Raw genomic sequence first — 22,567 nt, forward strand, 5'->3', positions numbered from 1 at the left:
CTCAGCCTCCCAAGTAACTGGGATTACAGGCGCCCACCACCATGCCCAGATAATTTTTGTATTTTTAGTAGAGACGGGGTTTCACCATGTTATCCAGGCTGGTCTTGAACTCCTGACCTCAGGTGATCCGCCCGCCTCGGCCTCCCAAAGTGCTGGGATTACATGCGTGAACCACTGCGCCTGGCCTCCAGAACAAATTTTTTAGGTTAAGAACCTGTCTTAAAGAAACATCAGGGCCAGGCACGGTGGCTCATGCCTGTAATCCCAGCACTTTGGGAGGCTGAGGCGGGTAGATCACTTGAGGTCAGGAGTTCGAGACCAGTCTGGCCAACATAGTGAAACCCCGTCTCTACCAAAAATACAAAAATCAGCTGGGTGTAGTGGTGCATGCCTGTAATCCCAGCTACTCGGGAGACTGAGGCAGGAGAATCACCTAAACCCGGGAAATGAAGGTTACAGTAAGCCAAGGTCGTGCCACTGCACTCCAGCCTGGACAACAGAGTGAGATTCTGTCTCAAAAAAAAAAAGCAACGTCAGAAAGTCTACCTGGACTGCAGTCCTCAATTTCTATAACTTAATGAACAGGAGCTGACAAAAACTCCCCAACCAGACAAACAGAACTGTTTTCTACAGCTTAATCCTGTGTCCTTAGAAACTCACGTACTCTGTGATCCAAGGACTATCCACGCCGCGGTCCAGTGACCTCAGGAGTATCCACATACCAGTCTGCGACCCCAGCTGTTTCCACACCTGACTGTGACTCACCCCAGTTACTGTGTGTGACCCCAGGAGTATACACACTCAAGTCTGGGACAAACATCGTCCAATCTGCAGTCAGAAATGGTGTTTCAACTCTGGAGCGTGTGTTCATAGGCATGCCTACACTCTAGTCTCTGACCACGAGAATAACCACACCCCAGTCCGTGTGACTTCAGGAATGTCCAGACCCCAGTTTGTGTCAGTCTAGGAATGTCCACACCATGGTGACTTAACCCAGGAGTCTTCTCACCAAAGTCAGTGTGACCCCAGGAATGTCCACACCCCAAATCGATGAATATGCACGGCCCAACAATGTATGGCGGAAGTGTCCACACAAAAGGCCATGTGACCACAGGTGTAGCCATACCCATTACAGTGCAAATTCAGCAGCGTTCACACGAGAGCCTGTGAGACCTCAGGAGTGTCCTCACGCCAGGTTCTGTGAGTCCAGCAGTGGCAATGGCTTGGAGTTTCCATAGCCATCTTAGTAGCGCCATAAATGTGTACCTCAAACTGTGACCGCAGAGGAGGCCATACTCTAGTCTGGGTGACCTCGTGGGTGTCCACAGCTCAGTCTATGGTGCTTTGGGAGTGGTTTTGCCCCAGTCCAGCCACCTCAGGAGTAGCCCCACCCAAGTTTTTATGACACAAGTAATGTCCAGTTCCCAGCGTATGTGACCCTGGTGTTGTCCAAACCCCATAGTCTCTGGCTATTAGTGTGTCTATACTCATCTTGACGGCCTCAGGCAGGTGCACTCCCCCATCTGTATGACCAAAAGACTATCGACTCTCCTGTCATTGTGACCACGGAAGTGTAAAATTCCAGTGCCAGTGACTACTGGTGGGTCCACGTTCCAGTCTGGGTGACCCAGGGGAGGGCACAGTCCTGTCTGTGTGACCATAGGAGTCTTCACACCCCAGTATCTGTGACCACACAGGAGTCAATTTCCCAGTCAGTGTGACCAGAGGGATGTTCACACCAAAGTGTGTGACCACAGGAGTATCCACACTTATCTGCACGTCCTGAGAGGTGTCTGTACTCCAGTGGGTGTGACACCAACAGTGTCCACAACACAGTCTGTGTGACTCCAGGAGTGTCCCTCCCCTCAGTCAGTGTGAGTCTAGAAGGATCTACACCAAGTCTTGGGGGCCCAGGAGTGTTCATTCCCCAATCTTTATGACTCGGGGCATTCACCACCCCCCCATCACGCAGATGAAGCATATCCACAGCTAGGTCTGTGTGACCCCAGCAGAGTCTGCTTCACAAGTCGTGTAACCACAGGAGTGTCCCCAGCCAAGCCTATGGGAATCCAGGAGTGTCCACATCACAGTCACTTGACCACAGTGGTGCCGACTTCCCAGTTTATGTATCCTCAGTCGTGTCCTTGTTCCAGACTGTGTGACCCCAGTGTCCACACCCCAAACTCGGTGATCCAAGAGGTTACCCTAACTCCAGTCTGCGTGACTCCAGTGTTGCCCACACACCAATCTGTATGACCCTAAGAGAACACATCCCAGTCTGTGATGCTTCAGGAGTGGCCACACCCTACTCTCCGTGACCCCAAGAGTGGCTACACCACAATCAGCATGACCCCAGGATTTCTTACTCCAAAATCTAGTAACATCATGAGTGTCTACACCACCCTCACCTGTGTGATTCCAAGAGGATCCACAGCCCAGGCTGTGTGACCTTGGGAAGGTCCCTATAGCAGTCAGTGTAAACCCAGGAGTGTGTTCTTCCCCGTCAGTGTGAGCCAGAAGGGCGTATCTAGAGGAAGAGTGATCCAGGGAAAGGCGAAGGGCCGGCTGTGGTAGCTCACACCTGTAATCCCAACACTTTGGGAGGCCAAGGTGGGCAGATCACCTGAGGTCAGGAGTTTGAGACCAGCCTGGGCAACATGGTGAAACCCCATCTCTACTAAAAATACAAAAATTAGCCGGGCATGGTGGCGCATACCTGTAATCCCAGCTACTTGGGAAGCTGAGGCAGGTGAATCACTTGAACCTGGGAGTTGGAGGTTGCAGCGAGCTGAGATTGTGCCACTGCACTCCAGCCTGGATGATAGGCCAAGACTCTGTCTAAAAAAAAGAAAGAAAGGCAAAGGCCCTAAGGCAATGGCCCTGATGTGCCTGGCACATTTGAGGAACAGGCCAGCGGGGCAGGAGCAGAGTGAGCAAGGAGCCAGTGGCGGGCGGTGAGGTCAAGGGGGACCCGGAGGGCCTTGTGGGTCACGGAGAGGACTTTGGCTTTTTCTCTGAGAGAGATGAGAGCCACGGCAGGGCTCTGAGCAGAGGAGGGCCCTGAGCTGACTCGGGTTGCAACAGGATCCCTCTGGCTGCTGTGGTGTTGGCTACTCAACTGTTATTGTTTGTCAAAAGCCAGAGAACTGTATGCCAAAAGGGTGAACTTTATTGTATGTAAATTATAACTCTTTAAATTTAAGTTACAACTTTTGGAAAATGTGCAGTACTGGCCAGGCATGGTGGCTCATGCCTGTAATCCCAGCACTTTGGGAGGCTGAGGTGGGAGGATAGTTTTAGCCTGGGAGATTGAGGCGGCAGTGAGCTGAGATCATGCCGCTGCACTCGCGCCTGGACAACAGAGCAAGATCCTGTCGCAAAGAAAAAACAAAAAACAAAACAAAACAAATAAAACGTGCAGTACTTTGCAAGCAATAAAGATTTCTATTTCTGCAAGAGAGTCTGTGCTCATGCCTGTCCTTACTCCTCTCCTTTCTGCACAGACGCATCTCAGGAATGCACCTGAGGAAAAGGCGGTACCGGGGCCTCCCTCAACTGCTCAAGGTAGCGCTCCCTTTGTTGTCTGCTGTGAACTGAATTGTGAATTCAGCAAATTCCTTTGTTGAAGCTTTAATCCCCAATGTGACTGTATTTGGAGATGAGGGTAATTAAGGTTAAATTAGGCCATAAGGGCAGGGTCCTAATCTGATAGAACTGGTGTCCTCATTAGAGAGGGAAGAGACGCCAAAGCTCCCTCCCTCTCTCCCTGTGGGCACGCAGAGGAAAAGCCACGTGAGGACAGAGAAAGAAGGTGGCTGCCTACAAGCTAGAAAGAGAAGCCTCACCAGAAACCAACCCTACCAGCACCTCGATCTTGAACTTCCAGCCTCCAAATCTGTGAGAAAATAAACGTCTGTGGTTTAAGCCACTCGGTCTGAGGTATTTTGTTAAGGCAGTCCAAGCAGCTAATTGCCTCTCAGCTTCAAGGCTGATTTCAGGAGACTCATGTTGGCCAGCTGTGAGGGGAGCCAGTGCTCAAGTGAAGGAAAATTCAGTACATCCTCCTCGTCTAGGTGAAGGGGGCTCTGGGGCAGCAGGAGGGGCCCAGGGCAAGCCTGGGATGAAATCCGTGGCACTCCTACAGGTTCTGGGGGTGGTGTCCATGGAATATCCTCCGCCACATTACAAAATGACTAACAATTGCTTGGGAAGCTTTCAGAACTGCCCCGAGGCTTCCTCTAACACTCCACCCACACCTGGCTCATGCCAGGTTGCTCCCCCTGCAGAACACGTATGCAGCTTTAGAGCCATCGATGCCTTGGTTCAGGAGAATAGGTGTGGTGTCATCTCAGGCTCGGTGGCAGCCCGAGGGAAGCGGCAAGTGTTCTGAGTCTCTCTAGATGACAAAGGAGCTGAGGAAAGCTGGAGTGAATTATGAGTCACAGCCTGTACCTCACAAGAAAGTTCTGCCCAATGCCAGAGCTGGGAGCCATCAGCAGTTATGCAGCGTTGGTGAAGAAGAGCCTTGGGACAATTGGTATGCATGCCTGCACATAGGTGTGTGCGTACCAGCACGTGTGAAGTTATGCAGGAGTGCATGGTGTGCTTATGCCCGTGTGTGTGCACATTGACAGTCCTTTTGTGCATCCATACATACATGGCACATGCGTGTGCATTCACGCTTTGCTGTTTTGAATGCAGGTATGGTTATAAGTGCATGTGGGCAACACAAGTTCAAGTGTGCATTCTCATGTAGATGCTAGGGTGCAGCAGGCACATGGGGACCTGTTCCCTGACAAGGGTGTTTGTGAAAAGCAATTGTGCATATGCGTGAGGGTGTACTTATGTGTGAGAGTCTATGTGCAAAGTCCGTGGGTGCTACACTGAGTGTTTGTGTCTGTGTGTATACACGTGTATGCCAGGGTGCACATGCATGGCTGTGTGTGAGTGCGTAAGTGGGGAGAAGCACATTGGCCCAAGTTGGTAAGTCAAGTATCTATGCATGTATACCCCTGGGCACCTACCCCTGTGCAAGTGTGAGTAAACAGGTACACACGGGCCTGGGCGTAGATGTCCGTGCACATGTACTCTTAGGAGCCTGTGCATGGGCATGCTGTATGCATGGCTGCAGGGATTTCCCACGTGTGTGTGTGCACAGATGCACAAGTGCCCAGGAACCTAGATTGTGGTCTCTGTACACATGTACCTCTGGGCACCATGCATATGTGTGTGCAAAAGTGCATGTGTGCCTATGGGCTCAGGTCTCGCTGTCTGTGTACATATATCCCCTGGATGCCCATAAAGGTGTGAGTGTATACTGCAGGTGCATATTTGTCCATGGGCCTCAGTCTGGGTATTTGTGAACATATACCCTGTATGAACATGCATGGGTGTGTGGATGTGATCAGGTATGCCCATGGACCCAGGCCTCGGCATCTGTGTACAGGTACCTCAGGGTGCCCGTGTGTGTGTGTGTGTGTGTGTGTATGTGTGTGTGTGTATGTGTGCATGTATGCATGTGTAACTCTGGACGCCCATGCATGTGTGTGCACATGGCTTCAAGTGTGTCCAAGGACCTGGGTCTGGGCATGTGTGTACATGTATCCCTAGGAACCCATGTGTGAGTATGCTCATGTGTTCAGTGGTGCCAATGGCCTTGGATCTTGGTGCCTGTGTACGTGTACCCTTGGGGGACCAGAGATGGCATTCATGCATGCATATGTAGCACCATGGGGGGATCTGTGTACAGATTTACCTCCACCTCCACCTGGCTGGGGATCATAAAGAAAACCAAGGGATGCGCTACCTCCATGAATCCTGGTTTCAGCAGAGCTAAGGGAATGAAATTTAGGACCATTTTACTTGTCTCAAACCTTGTTATCCGAGACAAAGCTAGAGCTTAGAAAATACCCCTTCCTTCTTTCAGCCCCCAGAGACAATGTGGCCAGGCTCCAGAGGGCTGGGAAGATGAGCAATGCTTGTGAGCCACCATGATAGGAAGCAGACGGGTCAAGAAGCCCCTGGGAGCAGGGATTAGGGCTAGGGTTAGGGAGAAAACACTTGGACCTGGAGGCTCAGGGGAGGCTTCCTAGAGGGGAGGGGTAGGAAGAGGCAGTGAAGGGGCCCACAGCAATGGAGAGGAGTTGGACTGCAGGGGTGGGGTAGGGGGACAGACGACAAGGGGCACTCAGAAGACTAATGTCTGGGAGTGGGCAAACAGTGTTTGCTCAGCCAGGAAGCTGCATCCAGATCTTTTATCATTTGTGGAAGACCAAGTACCCAGGCCTTGGAGGAGCCCAGAGACGAACCAGAGTTTGGAGCTAGGGGCGAGGTGGTTCCCTCTGTCCCTGTAACAGGCAGTTTAGGCTTAAAGAGCTGTCCAGGCTGGGCTTGGTGGCTCACGCCTGTAATCCCAGCACTTTGGGAGGCCGAGGCAGGTGGATCACCTGAGGTCGGGAGTTCGAGACCAGCCTGACCAACATGGAGAAACCCCGTCCCTACTAAAAATACAAAATGAGCCAGGCGCGGGGGCACATGCCTGTAATTCCAGCTACTTGGGAGGCTGAGGCAGGAGAATCGCTTGAACCCGGGAGACAGAGGCTGCATTGAGCCGATATCATGCTATTCCACTCCAGCCTGGGCAACAAGAGTGAAACTCTTATCTCAAAAAAAAACAAAGAAAAGAAAAGAACTGTCCAGGATTCCACAGGCCCCTGGGGCCCAGGGTAAACTGCCTGCCCTTTCTGGTCCTCGGTCTTCTCCATTGTCACATGGCCTGCCTGTCTGCAGCCCAGGCCCCGGGAAGCATTTAGCCTGAGAGAGGAGCCCATGGACAGTGGGCAGCTGCTCCCCAAGATTGGGCCACCCTCCTGCTCCTCTGCCGCTTCCCCAGAGGCAAAGCTTGGAAATGGGCTGGGGGAGCCATGGCCACAGGACAGTCAGCATGGGGGAAGCCTGGTGGGGTTGAAACCCTGGGCTAGGAGGGGGCACTTCCACCACGAACCCTGGTCCCCCACCAACCCACCTGAACATAGCAAGGGAGGCACAGGGACCCACAACCTTCCTCCTGACCCCAGCTGGAGAAGGATGTTGCTGCTCCTGAATTCCAAGCTGGCCCAGATGTAGAGTGGTCCCCTAAGGGTGTACTTGCACAGACACCAAGATCCAAGCCCATTGGCACAGCTGAATACATGAGCATTCCCACACATGGGCCCCTAGGGGTACATGGACACAAATCTCCCCTTCCAGTAATGGCACCCCAGCCCTGATCAGCTTCACCCCTAAAAGCTCCCAGGTGCAGGGTCAAGACCTTCTTGTGCCCCCACTTCAACCCCAAGCCAATGGCTTTTCTTTTTTTTTTTCCAGAGATTGAGCTGGAGGGGTCTCACACTGTCACCCAGGCTGGAATGCAGTGGCACAATCATAGCTTACTGCAGCCTTGATCTCACAACTGATCCTCCGACCTCAGCTACAAGTGCGAGCTACCACACCTGGCTCTGAGCCAATGGCTTTTTTTTAGATCCTCCAGAAGGTCAACAATACTGACTGCAGAACGTCAGGCAGCCACAAGCCACTGGGCACAGTTGTGCAGGCTGTGCTCTAACAAAAGTTGCCTGGCCACAGAAGACACTGGGAACAGAAACGCAGCCTGGGCTCCTCTAGCATCGCTGGGGCGTGGCTTGGGGCTGTGTCCATCAGGAGGAAGGGGCATCCTTTTCTAAAGTTCACACAGGCATTATGTGAACTAGTGGCGCCCCTCAGTGTCCAGGTTTTTAAAGGCAAAGGAAATCTGGACATTCGCAGAAAATGAACATGGCCCCAGAGCCAGGCATGCCTTCACCGGGGATGTCTCTGAGCTGGAAAAAAATACTCAGCCATTGTCTAGCGCAGCCCTATGCTTATCAGGAAATATTTTAAAAACCTTTTAAATGGACAAAACTAGTTCCAAGATGTCCTTTCAATGGAACACTGGGTATGGTCTACCCGACCCCCTTACGGCTTATCTGATTCTATAGCGGGCTGCACTTTTGTCTTTGGCTGGGCCATTTTGCACCTCTGTAGAGAGAGAAGTTAACCTGTGCAGGACTGATAATTCCCGTCCATAATAAATGAATTTTGTCCTGTAGAGATACAACTGATCTCTATCCTGTAGAAAAAGATTATTCCAGATATTATATTGCATCTATTGGCAAATCCATTGCAGTATCTCTGGGAGTTTATATATGTTTGTTCTTCAGATTCTCCTCTGAGCCTAGTGTAACATCTTACGAGTTCCCTCAATCATAAATTATCTGGGCCAGGCGTGGTGGCTTATGCTTGTAATCTCAACACTTTGGGAGGCCGAGGCGGGTGGATCGCTTCAGCCCAGAAGTTCAAGAGCAGCCTGGGCCACATGGAAAAACTCTGTCTCTACAAAAAATACAAAAATTAGCTGGGAGTGGTGGTGAGCGCCTATAGTCCCAGCTACTCAGGAGGCTGAGGTGGGAGGATCACCTGAGCCCAGGGAGGTCAAGGTCTGCAGTTAGCTGTGATTGCACCACTGCACTCCAGCCTGGGTGACAGAGTGAGACTCTGTCTCAAAAATAAATAAATGATCTAAAAATCTTTGACACATGTTCACTTTATATTAGTAGGAGTCGTGATGTTACCATTTTGGACATAATTTTTTAATTGCATCTACCAGCTCACAGTACAGATGAGATCACCAAGCGCGGGGAGAAGGGACTTGCTTGAAGTGACCCTCATGGACTGGGACTGGAAGGCAGAGCTGAACTCAAGGTACTCTGGGCGCTGCCCTGCTCCCGGAAGGAAGGGGATGTGCTCTGCCCGGGTGTGGAATGGAATGGGGGGCTGTGACACACCTCCACTATGGGGATATGGAGTGACCCTCTGGGATGAGGGGCTCATCTGTCAGGTCCCACCCTCTGTGCTGTGCCTTGATTCAGACCCAAGACACAACCAGCCGTCCACCCCACCCCAAGTGGTCCTGGCCAGGGGAAGTGCTTAAATGCCCCCATTGCCATCCTGAAATGCTATGCTGGTGGTGACCATAGGAAAGCTTTATTCTAGGCATCTTATTTCAACTGCTGGGCCCCAGCTTCCTTATCTATTAAAATGTAGTTCCAGTTCCTGCCTTATATGATGTGCAGAAGATTAAATGAGATCATGGACATGAAGCTCTTCAAATTGCCCGGCACAGATTAAGCGCTCAATATATATCAGCTGTTAGTCATTAGGTCTGTTAGGTTTGCAGAACTTCCAGTGGTGGACATTTTTGAAGGGATGCTTGGGACCCCCTCGAGATGCTGGCCTAGCAGGACCTAGCTGCTCCATCCTTGGATGAAACACCCAAGTGTTCCCCGGGTTGAAGGATCAAGGAGCTCAGACTCCTGGTCAAGGAAGACAGGCCTGGCTTGCTCTCTGGAACCCCCATGTTGCTATCCAGGAGATCCTGAGGCCCAAGGCACAAAGGAGGAGCACAAGGAGTGGTGAGTTCCTGACAGGAAATGGTGGGGTGCCCTAGGAGAAATCACCTCTTAGGGTCTCGGTTTCCCCATCTACACAATGGGCACTTCGGACCTGTGAGTTGCTGAAGACCTTTGCAGCCACCTTTTGGGGAAGAACAAATGTTCTCCAAGAGTGTAACGGCTGGAGGCTGACCCTCTCCCAGTCCAGGCCCTGCCATTGGAGACAAAGTACACCAGACACAAAGGGAAAACCCAGTCCCCGCCACAGCATGGGAAGCTGCCCAGCAAGTTGAGAGTCAACTTGCCCAAGTTTTGTGGCCAGTGAAGGGGAGGTTTGCAGCCAGACCACTCCTGAGACTTACCTGGGAAACTTTGGGGGGTTGGGTCGGGGGGATGGACTCAGTGGCCTGTGGGGTCCCTTCCAGTCCAGACTCTCCTCTGTGGCTGGCATGCTGTGACCTCAGAGGGCCAATCTGCAAAATGGGATGATAACCCCATGTGGGCTGAGAGGGCAGGAAAATGTATGTATTCTTCAGGGTTCTGTGAGTTGTAAGTGGCAGAAACTCCAGTCAAACCAGCTTAAGGTAAAAGGGAATACTCAGGTAATAGAAGAGACCTGGGACAGAGTGAGCTTTGGCCATGCACAGCGTGTCTGAGGACTCTCTCTCTCTCTCTGTCTGTCTGGGAGGCCTGATTCATCTTTGAAAGTTTGGCCCTCAGCAGGCTCTCCCAGGTGGTGGCTGCCTCACCTATCCCTAAACAGCAAGGAGTCCCAGAGGGCAGCAAAGCCTTTTCCCCTTCAGTTCCAGCTTTAGATCATGTGGCCTGGCTTGAGTCACACCCATGCCTGACCCTGTGGTCACAATGACAGATTGCTCTAATTGGCTGGTCTAGTCATGAGTCCACTCCTGAAGATATAGGTGGGAGCAGGGAGGTGGAGGAGTTAGCCCCACAAGAACAACATGCACTGGAGTGAGGTGAGGAGGAAGGGGGTTGCCAAAAGAAAATGAAGGTCGAGCCGGGTGCGGTGGCTCACGCCTGTAATCCCAGCACTCTGGGAGGCTGAGGCGGGTGAATCACGAGGTCAGGAGTTCAAGACCAGCCTGGCCAACATGGTGAAACCCTGTCCCTACTAAAAATACAGAATCAGCCAGGCGTGGTGGCACGCGCCTGTAATCCCAGCTACATGGGAGACTGAGGCAGGAGAATCACCTGAACACAGGAGACAGAGGTTGCGGTGAGCCGAGATCGTGCCACTGCACTCCAGCCTGGGTGACAGAGTGAGACTTCATCTCAAAAAAGAAAAAAAGAAAATGGAGGTCAGACATGATGGTTCACATGTGTAATCCGAGAACATTGGGAGGCTGAGGCAGGAGGATCACTTGAGGCCAGGAGTTCAAAATCAGCCTAGACAACATAGTGAAACCCCGTCTCTACAAAAAATACAAAAACTAGCTTGGTGTGGTGGTGCATGCCTGTAGTCCTAGCTACTTGGGAGGCTGATCTCTTGAGCCCAGGAGTGAGAGGCTGCAGTGAGTCATGATCACACCACTGCACTCCAACCTGGGTGACAGAACGAGACCCTATCTCAAAAAAAAAAAAAAAGAAAGAAAGAAAGAAGGTGGTCTTTCATAGAAGAGGAAAGAGGTGCTGAGTTGGCAAAGGGAATGCATGCCACCACTGAATCCTTAAGTAAAACCACTGGCAGCCTTAGTCCTTCTCTGCCTACCACTTTCAGGTGCTCAGCTTTATGCTGTAAAGTTACCCCATCACTCCTAAACTCAGAAATTCTGCCTCCCATGACAGATTAAAAGGCAATTTATACTAAAATGTCAACGACTACCAGAAGCAGCAGAGTCTGCCTGAAGAAGGCAAAGCCTCGCTGGATGTGACTTAATCTTCTAGTGAGATTCAGGGCCGTGTGGCAAAAGGATGGGGAGATGTCAGGGAGTGTGCCAAGTACTCAATGGACCAGGCAGCTCAAAGGCAGCCCCAGGAGGAGACAGCAGCCTCCTTCCCATGTTCTGTCTCCATTCAGAGCAGATGGCCCTCCCAGGCGCATCTGAGCTCCCGGCTCTTCTGCTCCCCTCCTCTGAGGGACCTGTCTGTCTAGCTATCAGCCTGTCAGTTCAGCTCTGCTGCAAAGCTGTTGTGTAGGTGTATATTCATCGAGCGTCTGTTCCTAACACTGATTTCTTGGCAGAGGGAGGTCAGTTCATCCAACCATAAAGGATGAGTTCTGTGTGAGAGGGTCAGAGAGGAGGATCGGGAAGCAGACGGAGCAGGTTAGAACATTAGAATTGTCATGGACCCGCTCTTTCTTGTAGATACCCACAGTTCATCTACTCAACCACTCACTTAGCCTTGCACCCATTCATCCACCCATGATTCACCCACTTACCCACCTATTCATTCATCTGTTTATCTAGCCAGCCATCCGCACACCCACGTAACTGATCACTGCTGTGGCTCCAGCTTTGTGCCATGCATTGAGAGCATGGAGATGAGTCATACCCCCTCCTGCTCTTTCAGCCCTCCCAGTCCAACTGGAGAGACATCCACAGGCAAATCTCACTGCATGATTCTGTGATCAATGCTGTGGTTACCCCAGGGAGCATCTGATTATGACCCTGACATTTTAGCCAAGTGCTGACAGATCTGTTGGTGTTGCCAGGAAAGAGGAAGAGGAAGGACATTCCTGGAAGTGGTAACGGCGTAGGTAAACCCTGGGAGGTGTAAGAGAGAATGAGTATGGTTGAAGCACAGGGTGGATGAAGGGCTGAGACAGAAGTTGGCACTTGGGCCAGGCACAGTGGCTCATTCATGCCAGTAATCCCAGCACTTTGGGAGGCTGGGGCAGGCGGATCTCCTGAGGTCAGGAGTTCAAGACCAGCCTGGCCAACATGGTGAAACCCTATCTCTACAAAAAATACAAAAATTAGCCAGGCATGGTGGCGGGCACCTGTAATCCTAGCTACTCGGAAGGCTGAGACAGGAGAATCACTTGAACCTGGGAGGTGGAGGTTGCAGTGAGCCAAGATCACGCTGCTGTACTCCAGCCTAGGCAACAAAGTGAGACTGTCTCAAAAATAATAATAATAAAATAAAAGAGGTTGGCACTTGGAAGATGAGCAAGGGCTTTAATTTCTAGCCCCGGGGTGCCAGGGATGGCTTTTGAGCAAAAGAGCCAGCACCCAGAGAGTGTAGTCAGAGGCCTGGAGTAGCTGGCATGGGGTAGCCAGCCCGCTCTTGCTCCAGGCCCCAAAGAGACACATGTGCCAACCCCCAGCCTGCAATTCAAAGAAAGAAAAAGACCTCAGGAAGAACACCATTTACAGAAACTGTCCCTGAGATGGATGGACAGATGGACAGTGGGATGCTGAGATGTCTGCTGGGTGTACAGATCCAAGCATAAATTCTAGTCCATACCGCACGCTTTTGGAACACAAACCAGGGTAACAACGTGGTCAGGGGAATCAGGCATGTGCACCCCAATTTACCTGGCTCTGAAGCGCTTGAAGGGCTTGCAGGATGCATGGCCACGTTGCTGAGGGAAGAGGACCAGAAGGTCAAAGCCACTTCCAGTCGGGACTCTAAGAATTTCCTCAAGGGGCCCGGGCGCAGTGACTCACGCCTGTAATCCCCACATTTTGGGAGGCCAAGGCAGGTGGATTACTTGAGGTCAGGAGTTCAAGACCAGCCTGGTCAACATGGTGAAACCCCGTCTCTACAAAAATACAAAAATTTATCATGCTTGGTGGCGGGTGCCTTTAATCCCAGCTGCTTGGCAGGAGGCAGGAGAATTGCTTGAACCTGGGAGACAAAAGTTGCAGTCAGCTGAGATTGTGTGCCACTGCACTCCAGCCTGGGCGACGGAGCAAAACTCTGTCTCAAAACAAAAAAGAATTTCTTCAAGGGCAGCAGCTTCTGAATTTTCCTGAGTGTAGCTGAATTTTTATGCTAAGAAACCATCCCAAGGCCTCTGCCAGGAGCACTGGGTGCGGTTAGCTCTGTCAAATGATGTTGTCCTTCACAGGGAGTAAGAGCCAGGAGGACAATTGAGGATGTGTCCTAAGAATGACACCCCAGGCAGGGGAGATGGGGCTCAGTAGTGAACCAATCCCTCTGCCCAGGACTGCCAACCTTCCAGGTGTCAGACTTGGTCAGGAAAAGTCCTCAGCCTTGATAGCTTGGTGTGAGAGTAGTGCAGTCAGATCTTAGGGTGCCAGAGGAAATCGGGTCAGGGGATGATATATGCCAGGAGGCCCTGGGGTGCCAGGAGCTGTGGGGAGACCTCAGCTGGCTCTAGAAGGAAGAAGGGCAGCAGTTTGCAGGTAAGGTAGGGTAGAAAACCAAGAGCGGCCAGGCACGGTGGCTCATGCCTATAATCCCAGCACTTTGGGAGGCTGAGACGGGTGAATCACCTGAGGTCAGGAGTTTGAGACCAGCCTAACCAACATGGAGGAAGCCCCCGTCTCTACTAAAAATACAAAATTAGCTGGGCGTGGTGGTGCATGCCTGTAATCCCAGCTATTTGGGAGGCTGAGGCAGGAGAATCGCTTGGACCTGGGAGGCAGAGGTTGCAGTGAGCCGAGATCGTGCCATTACACTCCAGCCTGGGAAACGAGCGAAACTCCGAGGAAGAAAGAAAAGAAAAAGAAAGAGAAAGAAAGGAAGAGAGAAAGGAAAGAAAACCAAGGACAACAGGGCTGCAGGATGAGGAGCACCCCCCCAAAACCCAAAGTCCTATGGCGGCCCCATTTCAAGCACTCTCCAGGCAGGGAGAGGCCAGCACCCAATCCTTCGTCACCCCTGCTATTCACTGGTTGACAGAGTCCTGTAGTCAACGCTTGCCAGACATTGTCTAGATGCTGAGCCTAGTGCAGGTGCTGGAGGTTGCAGACAGCACAGAGATGCAGCACTGCCTAGTGGGGAGACAGACACTTCTGTGTGATAAGGTTTATGGAGACGGGTCTGCCCAGGGTGTGGGAATCCCAGAAGCAAGAGGTAGGAAGGGTCTCCCCGACCTGGGAAGTGATATCAAACTGGATCTTTTTCTGCTTTATTTTATTTTAGAGACAGGGTCTTTCTCTGTCACTCAGGTTGGAGTGCAGTGGCACAATCACAGCTCACTGCTGCTTGGAACTCCTAGGCTCAAGGAATCCTCCCGCTAGAGCCTCCCAAGTAGCTGGGACTACAGGTGCATGCCACTGTGCCTGGTTAATTTTTTTCTTTTTTTCTGAGACAGTCTCACTCTGTTGCCCAGACTACTGGAGTACAGTGGTGCAGTTTCGGCTCACTGCAACTTCCGCCTCCCAGATGCAAGCGATTCTCATGCCTCAGCCTCCCTAGTAGCTGGGATTACAGGCTCGTGCCATCACACCTGGCCATTTTTTAAATTTTTGGTAGAGATGGGGTTTCACCATCTTGGCCAGGCTAGTCTTGAATTCCTGACCTCAAGTGATCTGCCCACCTTGGCCTCCCAAAGCGCTGGGATTACAGGCATGAGCCACCTGGCCTGGCCGGAACTCCATACTGTTTTCCACAGCTGTTGTACCATTTTACATCCCCACTGATAGTAATTTCCCCTATCCTTGTTAATTTTATTTATTTTTAAGGTATTTGAAACAAGATGGGTTCAAAAGTCAGAACTAGGCCAAAAAGTCTACTCAGAGAAATGTCACTGTAACTTCTCCGTTCTATCCCTCTCATCCATTCCCTCTAGGAAACCAATCTCAATAGTTTCTGCTTTATCCTTCCAATGTTTCTTTTTGTAAAGATAAACAAATGCATGTATGTTTTCTTATATCATCTTGTTTCTTACATGAATGCTTGCATCCTATATTTACTTTTTTGCACTTTGCTTTTTCCACTTAACAGCATGTCCTGGCCGGCCGCAGTGGCTCACGCCTGTAATCCCAGCACTTTGAGAGGCCGAGACGGGTGGATCACCTGAGGTCAGGAGCTCAAGACCAGCCTGACCAACATGATGAAACCCCGTCTCTACTAAAAATACAAAAATTAGCTGGACGTTGTGGTGGGCGCCTGTAATCCCAGTTACTCAGGAGGCTGAGGCAGGAGAAACGCTTGAATCCAGGAGGCGGAGGTTGCAGTGAGTTGAAATCGCATCATTGCACTCCAGCCTGGGCAACAACAGCAAGACTCCGTCAAACAAAAACGGTATGTCCTGTCTGGGTGCAGTGGCTCACGCTTGTAATTCCAGCACTTTGGGAGGCTGAGGCAGGAGGATCACCTGAGGTCAGTAGTTCAAGACCAGCCTGGCCAACATGGAGAAACCCCATCTGTACCAAAAATACAAAAATTAGCCCAGCGTGGTGGCGTGCACCTGTAGTCCCAGCTACTTGGGAGGCTGAGCCAGGAAAATCACTTGAACCCGGGCAGTGGAGGTTGCAGTGAGCTGAGATCATGCCAGTGCACCCAGCCTAGGCAACAGAGCAAGACTCTGTTTCAAACAAACAAACAAACAAAAAACAGTATGTCCTGGAAATCATTCCTCCTCAGTTCATAGATGTCTTCCTCAATCATTTTACAGTTGCTTAGGACTCCATTGTGTGACTGCACCACAGTTTATTCAGCCACTGCCTATGTATAGGAAGTGATATTGTTTTCAATATTTTGCAATTATAAACCATGCCACAATAAATAACCTTGTGCATTTGTATTTTCACCGTTTGGGGGAGTATCTTCAGGGTAAATTGCTGGAAGTGGGAGTGCTGGTGCAGAAGAAAAACATGCATTTTTGTTAGATGTCAAATTCCCCCTCATCAGGGTTGTAAAAACAACTTTTTAAAAAGCACAAATAAGAAAAGCTGATCTTTGCAAAAGAAACCAGTCTTTCTTGCTGACATCTAATAGTCTGTGTTGGTTTTAAGACTGAGGGATTTAATTTCACAAAGACTGTTTTTTACAGAGTGATTTAATTTCACCATTGTCACAGGCTCTGCTGCCTACGCCACACACACACACACACACACACACACACACACACACGACCTCACATTGCCATAGGAGCTGCTTATCCCATCTGAGCCTCAGTTGAAGTCTCTGTAAAATGGGCGGCACCTGTCTGGCTACAAGTGGTTTTAGAGACTAAACATTTGATTCCCTGTGAGATTCCAGATTTCCCAGAAAATCTGATGAAAGCTGAGAGCCCGCTCCCTAGGAACATGCTGAGAAAGACAAGCAGCCCCTGACATCCCAGAGCTGGCTTGCTACCCACAGCTAGGCCTTAGTGCCCTCCTGTTAACATGGACAATTTCACAAAACATCAGTATCAGACAAGGCCACTCTGATTGTTATGGATCGAGACAAAAACAAGATCAGTATGTCATCAGTACGTCACCACAGAAATGACTAAATATCCCCTGACTTGGCTATATAATGCACTTTTTTTTTTTTTTTTTTTTTGGCCAATAACAACTTTAGCCTCCACTTTAGTTAGTCTGTCCTCCTTCTAGATAAAATTTATTGTGATATCCAATCATAGAATTAGCCCCACTTCCTATCCAGAGCAAAGCCCTGCTTCCTTAAACCACCCCCCAAATCACTGAACACAAGCCCCAATCCTATAATAAGTTCTAACTCCCTTTTACTGAGATGCCCCATGGTTCCCCACAGTGTACACCCTCCCTTGTTGCAATGGACAATAAACCCAACTTGTTCAACCACCCATGTGTTCCTGGGGGGTTTTGGCTGGAGGATTTTGACAGCACCTAGAGTTCGCTGCAAGCTCAAGGACTCTTTGGAACTCCATCTCTGCATGCCCCTAGTCCACAGACTCCTAATTAAGTGGCCTTGAGTCTAGAGCATCAGTAATACCATTAAACAGATGGAGAAACCGAAGTCTAGACAGATTGACTTCTTCAAAGTCCCATCATAAGCTAGCAGCTGGATAGGAACTGGAAACTGTGGCTGCTGGTCCCAAGGTGAGGTATGTCCAGCAGACATAGAACCCGTCCCCAAGCTCACCTCGGCTACAACAGTGTTCTCCCTGCACAGGCCACAGAACTACCTGGCAAGATACGCACATGCTCATCTCTGAAGGATGGCCTCATTCTCTCCCTGCCCTGCCATTCTCTCTGTAGAATGGGGCAGTGAGATCCCAGGCTGAGGTGAGGGATAAAGGAACCCCCACACCGGGGCTACCGTCAAGAAGGCTCATGCACTGAGGTCTCAGCTTAAAGGAGCCTCATCTTCCCTGTCCAGCTGCTGTGTCCTGGAGTGTGCACCCTCACAGACCCTGTCACCAGGAGCACCTCATTCCCATCTCTCAATTTCCCTCTGCATTTGCCCAGGTCAGGAGAGCGACCTGGAACCCCCCTCCCTTCCTTTCTTGACCTTGAGCTCTCATAATTTTTCTTTGAGATCTAGTGTGGGGCCAGGCATGGTGGCTCACACTTGTAATCCCAGCACTCTGTGATATGGCAGGATGGCTTGAGGCCAGGAGTTCAGGAACAGTCTGGGCAACATAGCAAGACCCCATCTCTAGAAAAGAATTTTCTTTTTTTGAGACTGAGTCTTGCTCTGTTGCCCAGGCTGGAATGCAGTGGTGATCTCAGCTCACTGCAATCTTTGCCTCCTGGATTCAAGCAATTCTTCTACCTCAGCCTCCTGAGTAGCTGGGATTACAAGGCGCCCACCACCACACTTGGCTAATTTTTTTGTATTTTTAGTAGAGATGGGGTTTCACCATGTTGGCCAGGCTGGTCTCAAACCCCTGACCTCAGGTCGTCCACCCTCCTCAGCCTCCCAAAGTGCTGGGATTACAGGCATGAGCCACCGCGCCCGGCCAGAAAAGAATTTTTAAAAACCCCAGCTATTCAGGAAGCTGAGGCAGGAGGATCACTTGAGCCCAGGAGTTGTAGGCTGCAGTGAGTTATGATTGAGCCACTGCCCTCCAGCCTGGGCAACACAGTGAGACCCTAACAATCAATCAGTCAATCAACAAAATAAGAATCTGGCCAGGCACAGTGGCTCATGCCTGTAATCCCAGCACTTTGGGAGGCTGAGGCGGGCAGATCACCTCAGGTCAGGAGTTCGAGACCAGCCTGGCCAACATGGTGAAACCCGTCTCTACTAAAAATACAAAAATTAGCCAGGTGTGGTGGTGGGTGCCTATAATCTCAGCTACTCGGGAGGCTCAGGCAGGAGAATCCATTGAACCCAGGAGGGGGAGGTTGCAGTGAGCGGAGATTGCGCCACTGCGCTCCAGCCTAGGTGACAGAACGAGACTCCGTTTCAATAAATAAATTAATTAATTAATTTAATTTAATTTAATAAGAATCTTACAAGTCCGAGAGAGAGAGAGAGAGATAAAGCTTTTCCTCACAGTAAAATCCCAGGTATATGTGTAAAAGAAAAATCATTATTTGGCCACCATCAGAGTAGTTATTGCTTCAGGCAAGAACCACCAATGGATTTGCCCAGGTCAGGCGAGTGACCTGGAACCCCCCTCCCTTCCTTTCTTGACCTTGAGCTCTCATAATTTTTCTTCGAGATCTAGTGTGACTCTAACAATCAATCTAGTGAGTAAAAGTTTGATTTTAAAAAAAAATTGCAGAGTTACAGTCTCAAAGTATCTCCCAACAAGCTACTTATTAATTACAGAAGGGGACCATGCCTGTAATCCCAGCACTTTGGGAGGCCAATGCAGGAGGATTGCTTAAGCCCAGGAATCCAAGACCAGCCTGGGCAACATAGCGAGACTGTTTCCACAAAAAATTTAAAAATTAGCCGGACATGATGACTCACACCTGTAGTCCTTGAAGATTACATGAGCCCAGGAGTTCGAAGATGCAGTGAGCCATGATTGTATCAATGCCCTCAAGCTTGGGTGATAGGGCAAGACCCTGTCTCAAAAAAAAAAAAAAAAAAAAAAAATTACAAAGGGAAAAATAGTAAATTTATACTGGTGAAAACTGGAAGACCACTTTAACCAAAAGATCAATGCTAACAATTTCGAGACTAACTGAACCCTCCTGCCTCCTGATAACGCTGAGAACACAGCGTCACTTCTGTGGAATTCCTGTCAAAAATGCAGATTTCAAATCTAATCATGAGGAGACATCAGATAAAACCAAATTGAAGGACATTCTTCCAAAGAACTGGTCTGTGCTCTCCCAAAACATCAAGATCATGAAAGTTAAGTGAAGATGGAGACATTGTTCCACATTGGAGGAGACTAAAAAAACCTGATAACAGAATGTATCTCGTGACCCTATGATTCCCTTTTCTTATACAAGGACACTATTGACATGCCCACCAGGGTGGCTAGAACCAAAAAGTCAGATAACAAGTATTTGTGAGGATGTGGAGCAATGGAAACCTCATACTATGCTGGTAGCAATGCTTAAAAAAAAAAAAGACAAAGTCCTTGCTCTTAGGAAATTCATACCGAAGTATTTAGTTAAAAGGGTGTCATATCTGCAACCACTAACAAATAATTCAGAAAAATCACTGTGTATCATTCAGAAAAATTTTATATATATATACACATATATATGTGTATATATATATATAAAAATTACATCTGTACATATATGGAGAGAAAAAAACCAGAAGGACAGAGACAGAGAGAGAGTAAATATGTTATCATTATAAGGCTTGGCATTCTTATCAGTCCCATAAGTGAAAAATAGTATATCATTGTTGTTAATTTGCATCTCTTTAATTATGGAGAGCTCATTTAAAACACCCCAGAATCCACAACCCAGAACGACCACAGACATTTGTTGAGTGTCCACCCTCTACTAAGCTCCAGTGATAAAAATATGAAGCACAACATCTGGTAGATGTAAAATGGTATTATATCTCACTGTTGTTTTAATTTTACATTTCCCCGAGAAGTAAAGAGATTGGGTTATCTTTTCATATATTATACATATTGACCATCTCTCAAGTTTCTTCTGCTGTGAATTACCTATTTGTACCCAATGTCTATTGCCAAGTGTATTGTTTGTCCTCTTCTGACTGATTTGTAGATGTTCATTATATATCCTAACATCTAGATCCTACTTCTTTGTGACACACGTCAAAAGCCTAGATGGAAACAGTCAAGTCTGCGAAGCCCAGGAGCACATGTGGTAAGAATCTTCCAGTTTTAAATGCCAGGTCTTGCATTTGAGGGAAGTATTTCTGGTAGGTGCTGTGGGTCATTGTTGACTCAACTTGAGTGGGTTTGACAACTGAGAAAAAAATTAAAATGAAATTTAATTCATAAAATGTACGTCCTGTATTCTGCTGTTAAGGAAAAGAATTGATATTTGTGTATCTGGTCTAAGCTATTATTCCTTATACATACATATTCTTACCGTATTAAATATTTTTTGTTTGTAATACATGAATACTAATTTATGAGCTAGAACTCCACTTCATGTTGAATAGAGAGAAAACATACATTTCTCTTCAATTACCATTGGTGTTTCCCAGCAAAAAACTGCCAACCCCACTCTTTTGTTTAACTGAAAAGGACACTGGAGACGGGTGAGTGAACATGACTTGCCCAGCTCCATACAGGCCATTGTTAATCTGATTAAATTCTGTTTCAGTTGGCTGCCCAGGTCAGGGTGGAGTCCAGCTTGACCTGGGCTTCCTTCTCCCTTCCATGTCACAGCTAAGCATGCAGTGCAGTAAGTGCCCAGTAAGTGCTCTTTTGGAAAAATAGGCCCTTCATCAGCCTAGGTACAAAGTGGAATGCCTAGAAATTGCAGCAGTAGGGTAGGTAGAAGGTGGGTGCTACATAAATCTTTAGTGTTGGTGCAGATAGAGATGCAGATGGGGCCAGTGTAAGTGCTTTCTTCTTTATTTATTTGTTTGTTTAGAGAAGGAATTTCGCTCTTGTTTGTTTGTTTATTTTGGAGAAGGAGTTTTGCTCTTGTCGCCCAGGCTGGAGTGCAATGGCGTGATCTCAGCTCACTGCAACCTCCACCTCCTGGGTTTAAGCGGTTCTTCTGCCTCAGCCTCCAGAGTAGCTGGGATTACAGGTGCCTGCCACCACGCCCAGCTAATCTTTTTGTATTTTTAGTAGAGACAGTGTTTCGCCATATTGGCCAGCCTGGTCTCGAACTCATGACCTCAGGTGATCCATCCACCTCGGCCTCCCAAAGTGCTGGGTTACAGGCGTGAGCCACCACTCCCAGTCTTTATTTATTTATTTATTTTGAGACGGAGTTTCGCTCTTGTAGCCCACAATGGTGCGATCTCGGCTCACTGCAACCTCCGCCTCCCGATTCTCCTGCCTTAGCCTCCAGAGTAGCTGGGATTACAAGCGTGCGCCACTACGCCAGGCTAATTTTTGTATTTTTAGTAGCGACGGGGTTTCACCATGTTGGCCAGGCTGGTCTCGAACTCCTGACCTCAAGCGATCCCCCTACCCTTGGCCTCCCAAAGTGCTGGGATTATAGGAGTGAGCCACCAAGCCTGGCCCTTAAGAGCTTTATAAATGCCCCCCCTTTTAAGTGCTCCATACTAGCCTCCCTCTAGTTCACAGAGAACATTTACTAGTCGCTGGGGTCACCTTCGAAGCAAAGAGTCTGCTGGGGAATTAAGCATGCAAATCACTTCTCAACGACGACAGGCCAAGTACTCACAGCTCGTCCCCAGGGGAAGCACAGGAGCCTAATTTGTGTTCCTAGGTGACACAGTCATTACTTATAAATGTTCCTGGCCGGCCGGTCCCAGGAGGTGGGGAGGGTTGGGAGTTACTTCGGTTCTTTCAAAGGTTGGAGAAGGAGAGATCTCGGTTTGTTTTCCCATCTGTGAAACAGGGACACCACGGTATTTAGAGGACTTGCGCGGGTGACTATTTCGGGGTGCAACGGCTTCCCTCCTCCCACCCCCATCCTTCCCTTCTCACTTCCAAGGCTTGGAAATTTGGAGATTCGGAAGTTTGTTCTTGGATGGCCAGAAATCCTCCAGATGCAAACGGTCTGGGGCTGGAACCGCCACAGGCCGGAAAGGTGCGGGCGTGAACGTCCTGCGCGCCGACGTCCCCCCGCGCCCGGCTCCCCTCAATCCTCCTGCTCCCCTCCTCCGCGTCCCCGTCCCCGCCCCCCTCCCGCTCTCCCATTGGCCGAGCCGGC

At 49.5% G+C, this 22,567-nt stretch overlaps 1 protein-coding gene across 3 annotated transcripts in view; it reads right to left on the reverse strand.

Annotated features, from left to right (window-relative positions):
- The window catches only part of SLC38A5 (solute carrier family 38 member 5), a 51,896-nt gene extending 29,369 nt beyond the window's left edge, over positions 1-22,527 (reverse strand). For 2 of the 3 annotated variants that reach the window (XM_065538665.2, XM_074029986.1), the window contains exons 1-2: positions 22,342-22,527; positions 22,076-22,241 (exon numbers count right to left, since the gene is read on the reverse strand). The gene's annotated coding sequence lies outside the window, so the exon portion shown is untranslated. Of the gene's footprint in view, positions 1-9,829; positions 9,941-22,075; positions 22,242-22,341 lie in introns of all 3 variants that reach the window. The other variant, XM_065538664.2, reaches the window with a different exon arrangement.
- Positions 22,528-22,567: the final 40 nt, after the last annotated feature.

This window comes from Macaca fascicularis, chromosome X (assembly GCF_037993035.2).
Source record: "Macaca fascicularis isolate 582-1 chromosome X, T2T-MFA8v1.1".
Classification (NCBI taxonomy): Eukaryota; Metazoa; Chordata; class Mammalia; order Primates; family Cercopithecidae; genus Macaca; species Macaca fascicularis.